General features: G+C 39.4%; 3 non-coding genes across 3 annotated transcripts; all 3 read right to left on the reverse strand.

The window, feature by feature from the left end:
* Positions 1 to 9,099: 9,099 nt before the first annotated feature.
* On the reverse strand, positions 9,100 to 9,170 carry Trnag-gcc (transfer RNA glycine (anticodon GCC)). The gene has a single exon. It is a non-coding gene; the product is annotated as a tRNA-Gly (tRNA).
* A 247-nt stretch (positions 9,171 to 9,417) lies between these two features.
* Trnag-gcc (transfer RNA glycine (anticodon GCC)) lies at positions 9,418 to 9,488 on the reverse strand. Its single transcript has one exon. It is a non-coding gene; the product is annotated as a tRNA-Gly (tRNA).
* A 258-nt stretch (positions 9,489 to 9,746) lies between these two features.
* Trnag-ccc (transfer RNA glycine (anticodon CCC)) lies at positions 9,747 to 9,817 on the reverse strand. Its single transcript has one exon. It is a non-coding gene; the product is annotated as a tRNA-Gly (tRNA).
* Between the last annotated feature and the right edge of the window lie 7,217 nt (positions 9,818 to 17,034).

The raw sequence follows: 17,034 nt of genomic DNA on the forward strand, positions 1-17,034 counted from the left end.
AAAGCAAAGACACAATAAACGCAGCTCGCGCGATTAGCAAAATAACTCTTGGATGTCCGAGTACAGTCCCGGTACCTTGCGAAATGTTCTATTTAATAATAAAATTTATGCATGGCGAGGCCGTCAGACTAATTGACTCATAAATTAGCCAAAGGACGGCCCCCCGATCCTCCGCCTTCATACGCTTTCATAAAATCAAGACAAATTCACCCGCATGTCTGTGACACTTGGACATCAAGCACGGGGCTGAGAAATCATGATGGGAACTGCGACAGACAGTGACACAAAGTGCATTTGACAAATGACATTTCACAGACTGCCAGACACACAATTTTGGGGTGGATATTTAAGGGCAGGGGGCACACATTCTGGGGGCCCATCAAAACCAAAGTGTTTTTAAGTGAATTAGTTTCTTCGGTTTTTTTCTTTAAGCACTCTATATTGGGGTAGCGTAATTTCAGTAGAAATCGGCTTAAAATAATGTAAGTTTTCTTTTTTTTACACCCCAAATTAAAGGTTCTTTGAAAAAAAGTACCAATTTTAATATAATATTAAATCCTAATATTTAAAGCAATACAAACATGTATTATATTTAAAACATACCCTATTTGCTTAAATGTATGTTGTTTAAGTTAAAATGTCTTAACATTTTAAATTAAGTACAATATATTTGAATTAAGCTACGGTTTTTTAAGCAGTGTAGATTCTAAGTAATATAGAAATATTTTTGAGGTATAAGTCATAAGCTAATGTATTTACTTGCTTTAGACTTTATATACTTTCTTTACAAACAAATGTCTGTCTTCTTATATAAGGCATTGCATATTCGTCTTTAATATTTTTATTGTTTATGGTTTGTTATAAGTACTTTGTATATGGTTGAGTCTTTCCCTCGAACAAATATTTCTTGTTCTTATAAAGTTTTCTTGTTTTTTTCATTCTTTCATAAGCTTATCGTCGTTCAGCGATTCGCATTGCCATCACCGTCTTCTTCGCCCAAAATAAGATCTCAATTTCCACTTCAATTTGTCTGCTGTCACTGGTAATTGAGTTCAATTTACAATAATATGCTCTGACGTCCGTGCGGCTGAGCGCCAGCTGAGAGGAAGGGACATACAACCAGATGGAGCGGGCGGTGTGGCAAGTGTACGAATGTCTTGCGATTGCAATTTGTACCCGCTGACTCCGGACTGCAAACTCCAAGCTCCAAACTCCATGCTTCGGTGCCCAACCCCTGGGACTCTGGAGACAGCGGTGCGGCATCTCTTCTTTGGAGGTCACTGGCGGTGGAAGGGGGGCTCAACAGTTTCCAATCGAGGGGGCGTGACTGCCAGGGGGTGGAATGGAAATTGTTATTGATGCCCTGAATATTGATGGCACTTGGTGGACTTGAAGTGGTCTGCATTTCTGAGACAGTTCTAGTTATTCCATAGGTGGGCGTCTTTCATCTTTTCATATTTCCTTTGTCTGACTTTTTGTCACTTCTTTCATTTGTAAAATCATATTTTATGTGGTATTTTGTATTAACATTTTTCACTAACAATATGGGCCATTATTACTCTCAGTAGTTACTAAAATATCTAACTGTGCTTAGGTTATTCTGTTAAAAATTTCTCGGCTTTAAATTATTCAAAGCCTTCAAGACCTAATTTATTATATAAATATACTTGTCCATTTAAATTTTCAAACATAAATCAATTTGTCGTATAATGAAGTACCAACTTTATAACATACCATAATTCCATTTGTGGTCAATTACCTAGCCAATCCTGTTGACCAACGCAAATTTGGTACATATAGGATGTTTAGTTTCCTAGACTTCAAATAATAAACCCTTTGTTATCTGCTGGTCTCTACCAACTTCACAGAGTGGCCAAAATTTTTGCAAACTTTTCAAATAAAGCCAAGGAAATCACTGATGAGGGGCTATGGAAGGGGAACTGCTAAGCTGGTTTCGGGTTCATGCATAGAGCATAATAAATCTTTTCAACGAAAACAATAAATCGCATTTCACGCATACTCTAACACAGGCCCAAGCTCAAAGCCAAAAATAATAATGGCAAGACCTAGAAAAGGCTGGGAAAAGGGAAGCCAAAGTGAGCTGGGCCAAGAGCAGCGAAGGTAAACCCTTTTGGTCGAAGAAAATTGTAGAATTTATGCATTGGGTGGAGGAATTCTCGCCGAGAGACAACGAAAACCCATGGCCCAAGTAATTTCTCAGCGTGAAGCAGTCAACGAGTTTCCTCTTACGAAAAAAAAAAAACACTTAGTGCAATTTTCATACTCTAAGAAACGATCTTGTTAATTTTTCATCAACTAGAAACGCACGAATTTTAATGTTGCGTGTATTAACTTGTTTTATTAAGTTAAAAAAAAATAATATATATACACTACTAGCTTTTTATCTTAAAAATATAATTCTTTATACGGCATTGCCCTTTTATTAATAATGTTGGCAAGCTCTTTAAATTGTGTTATTATGATCCCCAAATAATTTACATAAGCATAGGCATACAAAACTGCATAACATAAATACATTCTTATGTTGTCGAATAAACGGTTTGCTTATGTGAATTTATTATATTATATACATTTTAAAAAGATTTAAAATATGTGTATCTATGGCCACTTTTGTGAAGGGTATTAAGGTGTTCCCCAAAAGCGTGTTTGCCTGTCATTTAGAATTTTTCACCTATCCCAAGTGTGTGTGGCGGTTCGCCAGTGTGAGTGTGATTACACCTACTTGAAGTCATATATCTTTCACTTTGCGCTTTCAACAGTTTGTGACGTCGTCTCCGTCTACACATTTATCCTCCACTCCACTCGAGGGGGCGGTTAACAAAAGCTCTTTGATATACCGCCAGCAACTCGACGCGACTCGACTTTCGAGACATGCTACCAGCACTTGAGCCCTATACTGCTCCACTGCTATACTATATATATATATATATACCCTCGCCTCATTTGCTGCTGCCTCTGCCCGAAAAGCTCAGAAGTGGGCATGTCAGCGAAAATCACCGTAAATTTTCCGCATTGTTTAAAATTTATTACACTTTCAGATTTGCCAACGAACCGCACCGAACGTGAAGCGATGGAGCGTTGGAGCGATGGAACGTTGGAACGTTGGAACTATGCCTGTCTGGGGGGTGTTGGTGTGCTTGATGAGGAAGTCGTTCGGGGCACGCCCTTTGTTTGCCGGGGTTTCTCCGGGGCCGCCTGCTATCTCTGACATGTGGCTGTCTAATAAGTGTAACCAGTAATTTTCTTATCACTTTACCTGACTCATGTAGCTCCCACCACAAGGCAACATTACCATTTCCCCTGCTGTTGCAGTTCTGCCATCGAATTAATATATTAGTTCTTAAGCAGTATGGTCACTAAACATATTTAAACATATTTTGAACTTGTTTGTTAAATAACCAAATCTATTGAAGAGAAATATCTAAGGTTAAGTTAAATGATTTTACATGAGTAAATTAAATAAAATCTTAAAAGTCAAGAGGTTATGCTAATTATTTAGAACCTAAAGCTCATATTAAGCGCTGAGCTCTTAAATTGATAAATTTGCAAGTCGGAAACATAAATATTAAATAAAATACTAATGCCTTAATGTTATCCTAAAAGCCGGCGTATCATAATTTATGCATAATTTTCGGCTAATCCATATTTCATGTCGGACAACTGCATTGGCTTGCGGACTAACTCTGCGCTATCAAAAACATCCTGTTTTTGCGGAAGGCCCATTTATAAAATATACACACAGCAGCACTGCCGATGTGTGTGTCTAAAAGATAGGGGTAAATAAAAAAACGCTAAGCCAGAACCAAACTCGAAATTCGAGTCTAAGCTCTGACTGCATCCGCTTGTAAATCATATTAAAATATTTATGCTGCCGCTCGATGTTTTCCCCTGGTGTTGTTGCTTTATTTTTTTTGCTATTTGGTTTTCACATTTTGTTGTGCCACCGATAAATTGTGAACAAATGACATTATGCACATGTGCTACGGTATCTGTGTGTGTGAGTGTGTGTGCGGTTTATTTAGTGCATTTAGATAAAGCGGGCGAAAATGTCAACTTTTGCGAGTATTTTTCGTGTTCGTAAGTTTGTCGGGACTGACACTGCCACAGCTACTGCAACTGGCTGCAATTATCGTGCAACAAATCATGGCAACATTGGTTATTGTTGCTGCTGCCGCCGCTGTAGTTTATGGCATTAGTTGTGTTAATTTATGTCCCATTTATGAAATATTTACAAATTTTTCAGCCATTATTGTTGTATGGCAGATTTAACACCCACTGCCACCCGGTCTTATCGCAAAAGCACAAAAATATTTTGTAAACCATTTTTCAGCTCAATTCAGCTGGGATCGGTTCGGTTCGTTTCGGTTCTGTTCGTTTCGGTTTGGTTATTTATGAGATTTTGGGTGCCCGCTCTCTATGACCTCCGCCGGATGTTTAGTTGCAGTTACTTTGGTTGTTGCCAGCGGAGGTTGGGACTTATAATATTTATTAAAATTATGCATACGATTTGGCATTTAATTTATGTAATGACGGTTAAAGAGAGAGTTGGTTCCATTGAATGGTCGGCCTGGGCATTGCATGTGTAATTAGTCCTAAAACCGGTGTCTGAATAATTAACTTCAATTGGCTGAAGTCTAAACGATGAATAAATGCGTACTGCAATGCTTATTGAATGGGATTAAGATAATTCAAGCTTTGACTTAAAATGTGTTTTGTAACTTGAACGCATTTCAGTGGAATGGTTTCAATTATCAGATTTTATTAGCTGGTTTTTGTTATCAATGTCAAAACATATCAATGTGTGGTTTACTAAATTATTTACTTTTTATAATGATGGATAACTTGTCAATTGGATTATTTTGGATAAAAGTATCTCCGAAAATATATAACATGGGACTACAATTTTTGAATCAAAAACCGAGTTAGATTAATACCATATTTTCATGCAGATTAGCATAAAAGTGTGTCTTAATTTTCAGTGGATGGACCTGCCATTGTTGTTCAATCGATTTCTCCCTACACAAAAACACATTTTCCCATTTATCTTCCATCGCAACTTATCAAACATTGACCAAGTCCACACTTGGTAATACCAGAGCCAATGTCACAACAATCTCCAATCGATTCCCCACACAATTGCAGTTGATTAAGATGCTGATGCCCCCTCTTTTCCCCTTCGGCTGACTGGCTGTTGTGTAAATGTTTGTGTTATTGATTAATTACATTTACAACAATCAAAGTTCATTGAGTGATACCAATCAAAACAACGCCAGCGAACAACACTGGCTGCAGTGCAATGCAATGAATCTTCGAGTTGAAGTGGCGGGGCCAAATGAACATGGAGCGATCGGAATGGCTGACTGACTGACTGGATGACTGAGTGACTGAGTGACTGAGCGACTGAATGACTGACTGAGTGAGTGACTGAAAGAGCGGAGAACAAGTCTAATGTGGTGTTGCCCCTTGCTGGCTGATTGCTGCATGTTCGGCTTGTCGCTGCTTGTATGGCATTTGTCTGTTTTGGGCTCCGCGTTGCTTTGATCTTATTTCTTTCTCCTTTTTTTCCTCTTTTTTTTTTTTGATCTTCACTCGCTTTGATTGATCAATTAAATTCATTTGTAAACAACTTCTTGCCGACGATGACGCGGCATAAAGAGTACAGATGTATTCTCCACCAAGAGGAAGACGGCGTCCTCAAAGAGTGGAGAAGATTTATTTGGTTTTCTATTTTTACGCGGGAGTCGGTAGATATGCGGGCCCAGGCCAAAACCACAACAAACACATCCCGCTGATAATAATTACCAGATGATTTGGCCCATCCGGATAAATTAGTTTTGAGGTTGCAGCTTGTAACAAGAATTTTTTAAATTGGAAAGATGCACGACGTTTTGAAAATGGTATTGTTTTATAAAATACAAAATTTAATTTTGCAATCTGCAAAACACTTGGAAATTAAATGTAAGCATAATAACAATGTTATTTTAATGGTTCGCTTTTCCATTAATAATTGCACTACAATTAAATGAATTTTATAATGTTTCCCCTTCGTTTTCAACAGAAGTTTCTGCCACTGTACTGGCCATGTACAGCAAGTTTATCGTACATTTTTATAGCTGTCAGTGCGTTGGCTGTCAAGTGTCAAAAACATTTGCAGCTTGCAACGCGCCAAATGCAAAATGCAAATGCACTTACGAACGTCTCTCGCCAAATGCCTGACAGTGACAGGCCAACAGAAGAAAATACAGATATAGTCGTAGTCGTAGTCGTATATAAAAAGTGTACGTTGTTGCTCGACGGATTCGCATTGTTCGCCAGACACAGATATGTATTACACAAGTCACAGGCAGTCAGTCAGCATAACAGCAGTTGGGTCTAACAATAGTTCCTCGTGTTCGAGCAGGGGCGCACACATGACTAACTGACTAACTGACTAACTGACTAACTGACTAACTGACTAACTGACTAACTGACTGACTGACTAAATGACTCACTGAACGTATAGCAATGATGATGATAATAATGATGCTCTGACATTGCCTGACGCCTTGATTAAACTGTCATTTAACTTCATTTATTTTGACATAAAACTGACAAGAGACCCCCATTCTAAGTGGCAGCTTATTCAATTTTGCACACCCGTCAGCGAACAAAGAGTATTCAATAAAACAAAATTAAATAACATGCATTAAGTAGTACTTGTATGAGAATTCAATATGCAAGGCCCGATCCCGATGCGGTCATCACACCGTTGAGATTGCATACGCAGATGGGTTACCCGATCGAGTAACAAATCAATTCCACTCATCCGCAAGTCATGCCAAGAGGAGGCAACTCATTTATGCTAAATAACAAGTGATTAAAGTTCGCTTTGCGCCGATATAAAGCTGTCACTAAACATAAATTACAATATGTCAGTCTCGAGAACCTTTGACTTTTATTAATGTAAACATGAAAAGCAACACGCACGCCGAACCTCCGAACGAGCGCACAACAGCTACAACATGCTGACACTGAAAGCCGAGATAAGTTACCCGGGCACACACACTGGAAAAGGTACAGGTCCCCGCTTTAGACCCCAACACCAACCCAGAGCCAGAGCCCAGACCCCAGACCCAACCCAGACCAAGACCCAGAGCCCCAGCTCCCAAAACGAGCTCCACTTGGAACCAACGCTGCTGACAGGCAAAAGTTTTGTCCAAGTGCCGAGCTGTGTGTTTGTTATTAAAGAAACCGATGTGCAGCAGCGCAAAGAAGATGCAACACTTGAGGCTGGCTAGGACCCTGATTATGGTATAAGCCACAAGTACAGGCCTTACTTTTAGGTTGCCCATTTGGGCTTAATGCAAGTCCCTTATCTTAAAGCTACAATACTAATATATCTCATTAAATAAATTATTTTAAACTATTGTCCATATTCTTTAGTTCATTTACAATAAATAGGAACATTTAAAAATAGTATTTTTTTAAAACTAAATAAATTACTGGCAGAGAGGAAACACACACTTTCTGCTAACTTTCGACTTAAGCATATAACAGAGCTTTATTATTAATTTATGTATATTGTGTCAAGTTAAAAATTTTCCAAATTAAGATAGGAGCTTAAAGAATTTTTACTTTAACATGCTTCTTCAGTAGATATAATATTATATTTATTTAGGGAACACGAATATATTTATGGCTTTATACCTAAGGTCAAAATTCATTAGTTCATTGATAATAAATAACCAGTTTGAATTAGAATATTATTAGTCATTAAAATACCCCTACCCTGTTTTAAAATATTTTTATTTTATACCCTAACTAACTTTCCTTGATTTTATTATTCCGAAACTGGGTTGTATGCCCCACCACAACTATATTTTCCATCTCAGCAGGTTGTACTGTACTAACCGCCCCTCTATGCCCATTTCGCATTCATCTGACTATATCTCCGTATGCTGTTCTGGGCTTTTGTGTGTTTGCGCTCACTTAGCGATCATATCATTTTGACATGCTCGTGTGTTTAAGCTGTCAAATTGCCTGCTGTCTACGGCTGCTGTCTGCGATAGATGCTGGCTCCATCTCCATCTCCAGCACCAGCTCCAGCTCTAGCTCCACGCCGCTCTGGCCGAGTCTTAACTATCTTTTCGCTTTACATGGACTAGTCGCACACTCCTCGGAGCCCCAGTTGGTTTTGGCTTTGGGTTCGGGTTGTCTATTTGTATCTGGACAGGCACTTCGGCCGGCCTCATGCCTCCTTAAGTTGACGTGTTACGCTGTCAGCATGGAGAAAACCTCAATTTCAAACTGTCAGTTTATATGTCAGCTTCAACTGACAGTTCTCCATGTTGTCGCTGTCTCTCTCTCGGCGATTCATTTCGTTTCGTTTCGTATCGTTTTATTTCGTTGGGTTTCGTGGTTTGGCATGCTTTTCCACTTGGCTTTTCCACGGACGCAGATACAGATACAGATACAGATACAGATACAGATACAGATACAGATACAGATACAGATACAAAGCCAGCGACAGCGACAGATACTTAGATGGGCATTTGAATAATGCGCACACAAGTCGGGCTTACAAGAGGGGCTTGCCTTGCCATGGGATACTGCTTAAGGCTGCTCATTTGGCCATGATCCTAACTCTATTCATGGTGCGCGCCTTCTTCAGGGGAAACAACTCAACTCAACTTAGTTCGTCTCATTCGGACTGCTGTCCGCAAGGTGAATGGGTAAAAGAGGTACAAAGTCCGCGGAATCCGGTGATCGTTTCCCAACTGATGCTTGATAAAGTTTTACAACCACAATTCCTGGAAGCTCGCGGACTCTATGAGTAGCTATGCAGTTGTACAGCCGATGCTTCTGTACTGATTACTTGTATATTAAGACTTGCGTTACCCCAACAGGTAATATTTTAGTGGAACTCTCCATATTTTCATGAATGAATTTGGCAAGGCCTTTGCTCTTTTCAAATTATAGATAGTTATTTGGCAAGATTCAGGAATTTTTTTGAATGAACAATTTTTTTTACCAGATAGGAATTAATTTTTCAACATTAAATAGACATAAAATAAAATATTATTGTTAAAAAAGGTAGTTTGCATCGGCCGGGAATCGAACCCGGGCCGCCCGCGTGGCAGGCGAGCATTCTACCACTGAACCACCGATGCTCGTGGGAAAATCTGTGTTTTCCAGGCACAAGTTTTTCTTTTCGGCGAAAATTTGCGAAAATCCCTGCAAAAGATCCACTGATGGCGAGAAAACCGGCTTTCCAATAAAGCCACAAACAGAGAAAGAAGCACAACGTGTTGTTGATCAACATTTTTTGTAAGCTATGTTTTATAATAGCTGGCTTTTAAGAAAAAACTTGACACAACTATAAAAAAAATATAAATAATTATTTTTAAAAAGTTGGTTTGCATCGGCCGGGAATCGAACCCGGGCCGCCCGCGTGGCAGGCGAGCATTCTACCACTGAACCACCGATGCTTCATGGATATACCCGTCAAAATACCCTGTTATATTTTTAAAACCAGGCCATTTAATAAGGGAGATAAAAAGATTTTTTATTCCTAAAATTTAAAACCAAACAAACTTAGTAGGATAACTTCTAAGCTTCTTGAATCTGTGCGATATGTATCCCATGAAATCAAAGAGGCAGTCAATATTAATAATTATTATAACTCGTCATAGTTGTATAAACAATTATTTCAAATTTATTAAATTGGGAATGTAAAAAAATTAGTTTGCATCGGCCGGGAATCGAACCCGGACCACCCGCGTGGGAGGCGGGAATTCTACCATTGAACCACCGATGCGACAGGGCGAAAGTGCGGAATTATGGTAAATATGAATTACTTACAGGATCGGGTTACCTTTAAAATCTCCATTCAATTATGAATCTATTCGGAAGTAAAATATGTCCTTGAATATATTTTTATGCTAATTAAAAGCGGCAATGCTAAAAAGAAAAAATGTTACTATTATTTTCTTTTAAGTTATTTGATGGCAACATCTAACAAAATATATTAATAAGCAAGGCAGTTTCGGAATAGTGGATCTGTTTAATTAGAAAAAGTATCTCTACCAATTTTGTAAGCTTCTCCTAGGTGACCGCTACTGCCGCCGCAGTGATTCCTTCGCTCCCATTCACCTGAGAGACAAACCCTTTCGCAAAGAGGGACAGTTACCTGGCCGTGTTCCTAAGCGATAAATAAAGTTGTGAACATTGGCTCGATTTGTTTGTAGGAAGGTCCGCCGTTCGGTTCGCTTCGCACCATGGTTTGGCTTGGTTTGGGCAATCGCCATCCCCCATCCCCCATCCCCCATCCCCCATCCCCATCACCATGGCCTTATAGCTGCCGCAGTACCTCCCCCCCATACCATACCATCCATCCTGATCCGAGCCTTGGCTTTGTCGGCCCTGTCGTTCGTTGCACTGCGTCGGACACAAAAGATTTACGATTATGGCGCGACTATTAAAAAGTTTCGCCTCTCGCACACCTCCGCCACCGCTACTCCACATCTCTCACTCAACCCAAGCCCACATCCAAAGTCAAAATATTGTGTAAAAAGTAAGGCCAGAGTGGGTCTGGTTCTGGTTGTGTTTGTGGTTTGCAGCCGGCACTCTGGATCGATTAATTATGTGCGGAATTTGGTTTATTGAGTACGAACCGCCTTTAAATTGTCTAAAAGACCCAGAGAGCTGTCAGGGCATGTTCATTCGTTCGGGGGGCGATCGCCGGTCGCAGATCTCAGATCGCAGGTCTGAAAACAGAGAACGGGTTTCAACGGCTGACTACGCCTGTAATTTATGAGTTTTACTATAATTTTTAACATTTACGCTGCGCCTGCGTGCGCTTGCAATATGACAATTTTACTGCGCAAAGAAGGGAGCAGTTGGGAGTCGAATGGATCGAATGGATAGAGGATCGAGGTTAAGGGGTTCCGAGGATCGGGGAACAGGTCACCGGACGGATGGCGAGCATATTTGGACTCCATGTGGACAGCTGGTCAATTGAGTTGGTCCCCGATGTCGGCGTGTTGGCGGGGCAACCATTTTGTTGTTTTCGATTAGACTGTTAAGTTGTCAAGCTGAAATTGATTTGTAGCCACTGGCCCGTTCGACTTTAAATTGCTCAAATTAATGTTACACAAGGTGTTGCTCTCGATGAGGTTACAGCCGCTCAGCCAGCCAACTGGGTTGGATTGGATTCGATTGGATGCTGATCGTAAATCGATCTGGCTAACCATGTGCCCGGCCTGCCAAGGGGTGTTATGACTGCTGTTAGATGCCGGATTAATCGCGGTTTTGTACGAGTGTCCAGTCCTTAATCGGTACTGATTGCTGTGAACTATTTGTCTATAAAGTTGCAGCTGTCTTATTGGTGGCACAAAGAGGTCCTCGGGTTTTCCCAGTCTTAAGAAATTTCAGCAATTACATAGCATTATAAGTTATTGTTATTACATAAAATTATTTAATGTCTTTATGACACTTTTTTTAAGGAATCAATCCCCTAAAAGTATTGTTTTTAAATAGGGCCATTGTACAATTTTATTTTAATCAAATTAATAGCGATAATTGTAAATGTAAGTTTCTTTTTCAGAATAAATAATTACTGACATAATTTGTGCCTCCACAGACATTTGTTTCCCCAGTGGACATTGATATGCATTTATGCAATACCTTAGAGAATAATATGATTGCTTTATATTGATATTGAATGCTTATCTGCTACAATATTTAAGTCTCAAATATGTATAAATATATGTAAAAATGGCTATAAAGTGGTCAGAGCTATTTCCAAAGGAAACTGCACACAGTTTTGTGTTCACAGGGGACATTTTATTTGGAGTTTTGGTATTTTATGGACCTTTATCAGATTAATTGGTTTCAAAAGCGGAGTAGGAGTGATTGACACATAACACTCGGCTGGCAATGGATGTAATCGTTGTGATCGGACTGGGACAAGTGGTTAATCGCTTTTTTAAGCACCACTCCACGGATTACAGAGTGTGATTTGAACCCTCTAAAAATCGTAATCAACTGTCATATTTATTTTTTACTAGTTATTTGCTGGATTACCAAATTATTGGTTGCGATTACGATATGCATGGGGACACCATCATGGTCGGACAGACTAATCATTTTTCAAAATCCATTTCGATTAGGCGTTATGCACACGTCGACTAATCCACTAACGTTTCCAGCTCACTGAACTGTGGTTTGCACTGGAGCAGAGGCAAAGAGGGTGGTGCGTGAAAAGCAGTTCCCAGTTACTAACTAACAGACTGACTGACTGATTATCTGACTGACTGACTCACTGGCAGATTCGGTGTCTGTCCTCCGGATCTGGCTTCAAAAGAGCGTGCGACGCCTTTGACGGCATGGGATTTACCTGGCCCCGCCCCGCAACTTCACTCCATCCAATCCGGGGTTCCAAGTGGCGGGGGCTTGTGTGTGTCAGGCCCAACTATAATCTGACATTTAATTAATAATAAAGTTGACAGTTTGTTTTGAGTGACTGTGACAGTTTTAATTGAGATTTGTTCTCCAAATACCCTGCACGGTTCGCAGCGGAGCTTATGCGTTTCGCCGCGTGCAGATGACATTTCATTTTAAAGAGTAGTCCTACAAAAATTTTGGGTACTATATAGGCACAAACAATTAATTAATAAAAATCGTTATAAAATATATTTTATTAAATACATATAAATGTTCATTCCAATAATATGTTAAAATTTTATAAACAACTGAGCTACAAAAAAATGTATTGGCTCAAAAAACTACACGTAGGAATTTTGGAAGTTTTTATTTTGGCTTAGCAGTTTTTTTTATTAAGAACTGTCTTTTGATTGGATATTTATTAAAAGACTGAAACCGTTTTTATTATTATTGACATTTTAATAAGTATACGAAGTTTATAAAGTCCTGCTTGACAAATAGAAAGTATTTAAGAAAATCCAATAAAAAAATAATAGTTAATAATACAATTTTAATACCATCTCTTAATATGGTAACCACACTTTTAGAGATTTATATTATTAAAGGATCTGTTTTGTCAATGGAAATAGTTTGTCGAGATACAGGCAGACACATAGTGAAAGAAAGACAGTAATGCTGGTATACTAAAGAAGCTTTTTGTTTAATGTTTCAAGTTCAGTGCCAGTAAAAAATAAATAGATAGTTGCAACTAGAAAATAAGTTCCCTGCAGTGAACTGGCTGATCTTTTTCCCCAAGTGATCTCACTCCCACTCGATCTTCAGTTTTACCCACTTGTAGTTGGACATCGACAAATGACCATCGCTATCTGTCTTTGATCTTCAAGTGCTTCAATCCCCTCACCATTCCCCTTTCCCAAAACCACTAATTGGGGTGTGCAGGGCATTCGAACAGACTTGATACCCGAAACAGGCGGTGAGAGTCAGTGAGTGAATGGGCACCCACCAGCTTCAACGAGGTGCCACTCAGAAAAGTCCAAACCACTTAAGTGCCTTGGGGGCCAAGAAGGGGGGATTTCCAGCCGAAAAATACCGAAATAAAAAACGCATAACGAAATGGGATTTCGGCTTTAGGCTTTAGGCTTTCGGCTTTTGTGAGTGTAGTCAGCTCGATTGAGAGGCGATTAGCGAACAAAACAGAAGTGGCATGTTTTGATGATGATCAGCCAGTCCCGTCTGATTGCCGGCAATCAAATCCGAATCCGAATCCGCATCTGAATGTTGTGGGGGTGGTCCATGGCTCGTAGTTGTCTTTCTGAGAGCTCCGCAAGCTAGACACGCGTAAAAACGCTCCCAAATGACTTTTCAATTGAGTTGTTAAGCTGTCTGATGACGGTTATCAAGTCTCGCCCCCTGCCTTCCCCATTCCACAATTGCAAATGCTTGCGCGATAATTGAGTTTTATGATTGACACGACAACTTTGCTTTTTAAATTGACATAAATTTCAATATGTCGCATACAAAAGCGAGGGAAACAACGGCGAGTTAAGCGAACCGAAAGCGATCTATCTCCGTATACCCCCCACTCCTCGCCACCCCCCCTTCGCCATCTGTCCCGGCGATAAATTGTGCAATAAATTTCAATTACTGTTATTTTGCCGGCAAAGCGCCCATAGAATCCGCACATAGAGTTTCAGTTCCAGCCCAGCTCTCGACCAAAAACCCATATAAACTATTTAAGTGAACTGAAAAAATACGGGGCAAAAAAAAGAATGTGGAAAAAAGAAGGCGAAACAAGAAATATGCGACACACAAATTGTGATAAATTTTATGTTAAAGTGCATGAAATTATATGGCGACACATTTGGGCACTCATAAATTTTATTTAAACAATTTACAATTGTCATTCGAGAATTGCTTGTCGCAATTGTTGTTGTTGTTGTTGTAATTATTGTTGTTGTGCCTTTGCAGTCACCGACTGGACACTGGCTTTTTGTTGTTGGGCTATAGTTTATGTTGTTGCTTTTTTGCGGCTTTGGCCTGCGAATTATTTATGTTTTATTGTCAGCTGGAGGTTATTATATTGCCGTATTGAAGCACGTTAGCGCTATAAAAATAAAAAGTCAATGATACGAACGTTTAAAGTGAGTAAAAAAATAATAGTAATACGGTTTGTAAATGAGGGTTGGGTGCAGTCTTCGACTGGTTATTGAATAATGTCTTGAAAAAAGTAGGTTCTCAATAAGAATTTAGAAAAAGCATCAATATTCATAAATTCATATGTTCATGTTCATGTTTATAAATATATATAATTTAATGTTTTTTTTTGGATTAGCTTTTAAATTTTACAATTAATTGTTGCATTGACAACGTTTTTAATTAATTTGATTTAATTGTGCATCTTAAACTTTAATTGTAAATTTCCATTTATATTGGACTTAAACATTTATTGTTTCTTAATTACTTTGATGCAATTTCCCAGCTGCCCAAGAATGACAGCTGGGTAAGCCCAATTGTTGCTCGTACAACGTAACCCCACAAGGTTGGGGAAATTGTTTCAATCTTGATTGCTCCTCTGGCATTCGTAATGTGCGTTTGATTTGCCAACTTAATTAACCCGGCGAGTTGCCCCAAACATTGCCAGTTGAAAAGCAGAGGCAGCCGCAAGTCAATCAAGTGAGAACATCAAAGCAAATGTCGCCTGCACTTTGCACTGCCTCGAAAGATGAAGGCGAACCGCTGCGAAAGTTTTGTGCAACCCGGATTGCGGAGGACTTCACTGAAAGTTCTCGCCCTCGTTCACTCCAACTGACATGGCCAGACATTTGCCCATCCACTCCAGCAACCAGAATCCAGAATTCAGCATCCCGCTTCCAGCATTCAGCATTGAGCATTCAGCATCGAGCATCCAGCAGCAGTGGCCGTGCCAGTGACAACTTACTTTGGCATTTGGCTGTCAACAGGCTGTCAGACATTTAAACAATAAATGACCAAACACTTTTCATTATGTTGCTCTTTGCGGTTTCGCATGCAACAGACAGGAAAACCGACTTTGACTTTGGCCCGCAATTGGAATCCCTGTCCAAATCAGACTTCAATTCAAAGGCCTTTTTAAAATTGACTGATTCGCACAAAGAATGTTGACCATTCATACGAAAATACTTTTCAAATTGGGGCTGATGTGGGTCAACTCTCCGTAGGGGAGGTGGCCAGGGGTCGGGTTCAGAGGTCAACGTTTTTACTGCTGTTACTGTCATAAAAACGTTGCCAACTCTGCCAACTCTGCCAAGGACCCAAAAAGTTATCCGGCCCAGCTGAATGTGCTTTTCGGTCGGCGGCGGCGTTACAAATGCGAACCCATTTCAAAAATGTTGACACCCAACATAGGGCAATTAAATTCATTTTTCATTTGTTGTGTGCTGGACACAGTTGGCAGGCTTGTTGAAAGTAATTGACATATTGCGTTGCAAAATTTGAAAGGTTTTTCTCTTATGGGCGAACGCAGACACACACAAGCTGTGGCTGGAATTCTGTGGATTGCCATTTCGTGAGGTTGGCTAACATCAAGAAATTTGTACTGTGCTGAACGATTTTGTGTGCCGCCATCCTGGAATGCTGAAGTTGAGGAGTTCAAATCAAATTTTATGCTTAAGCTTTTGTATTGTAGAGGGAAAATTACTTTTTTGCATAGTGCTCGGACGAAAACTTTTTATAATCCATGAAAACATTGTTGTTTTCAATTTATGACTTATTTTTGGTTGAAAGGCCAAATAAACTTTCATAACTCATGTTAAAAAAAATAATCTTTTACAAAATAAAATAAAATTATCAAAGAAGTAAAAGAATTTGTAAGCTTTGTTAATTAGTACTAAATTGAATTCCTACTGAATGTTTTGTGCAGCAATTTATCATTAAAGTTTTTTTTAACTGCTAAATTAATTTTAAATATTTTAATTGTTATTTTTAAGTAAAGCTATAATTTTAATTGCACTTATGATATTCCTCTTAGCCACTCTGAAAATATAATTATTTCCCATAAAATATCACTCACCGCACCCATTAATGCCTACAATCGATTCCATATATCCAGTGCCACCGATTTATCGCCTCACCCCCAATCTTCTTGTCACTTTCAGTGTCAGTTGGGCATTAAGTGCGTTTCGAGGCCATTAATGGACTCTAAACACGTTGTTGGAATTCTTTTTCTTTGCCTCGGGACAGAAGAACATTCGAACAAATTGCTTCGCACACATTAGGGAGATTTCGAATGGCTTTCTCCTCGGCTCTCGTTTTTCGGTCCTTGGACACACCACACCGCCACACCGCTCCTTTCCATACCCACGCACTTTGGGCCAAGTCTCCTCCATCGTCGGGCCATAAATTTCGTTTTATTTATGAGCATTTAATTTTTGTAACATTAATTTAAACATAACTGCCAAAACATAAATTAGCTTCCGTTTCAACTAATTATGTCCGCTGCCGTCCCTCGTTTTTCGTGGCAATCGCTCAAGCATGAAAATTGTTGACTGCACAAAAGGCAACATCAGAAACACCCCCGCACAGCCGAAAACCGCATAAATTTAAATGAATTCC

The sequence above is a fragment of the Drosophila gunungcola genome, unplaced genomic scaffold (genome assembly GCF_025200985.1).
Source record: "Drosophila gunungcola strain Sukarami unplaced genomic scaffold, Dgunungcola_SK_2 000001F, whole genome shotgun sequence".
NCBI lineage: Eukaryota > Metazoa > Arthropoda > Insecta > Diptera > Drosophilidae > Drosophila > Drosophila gunungcola.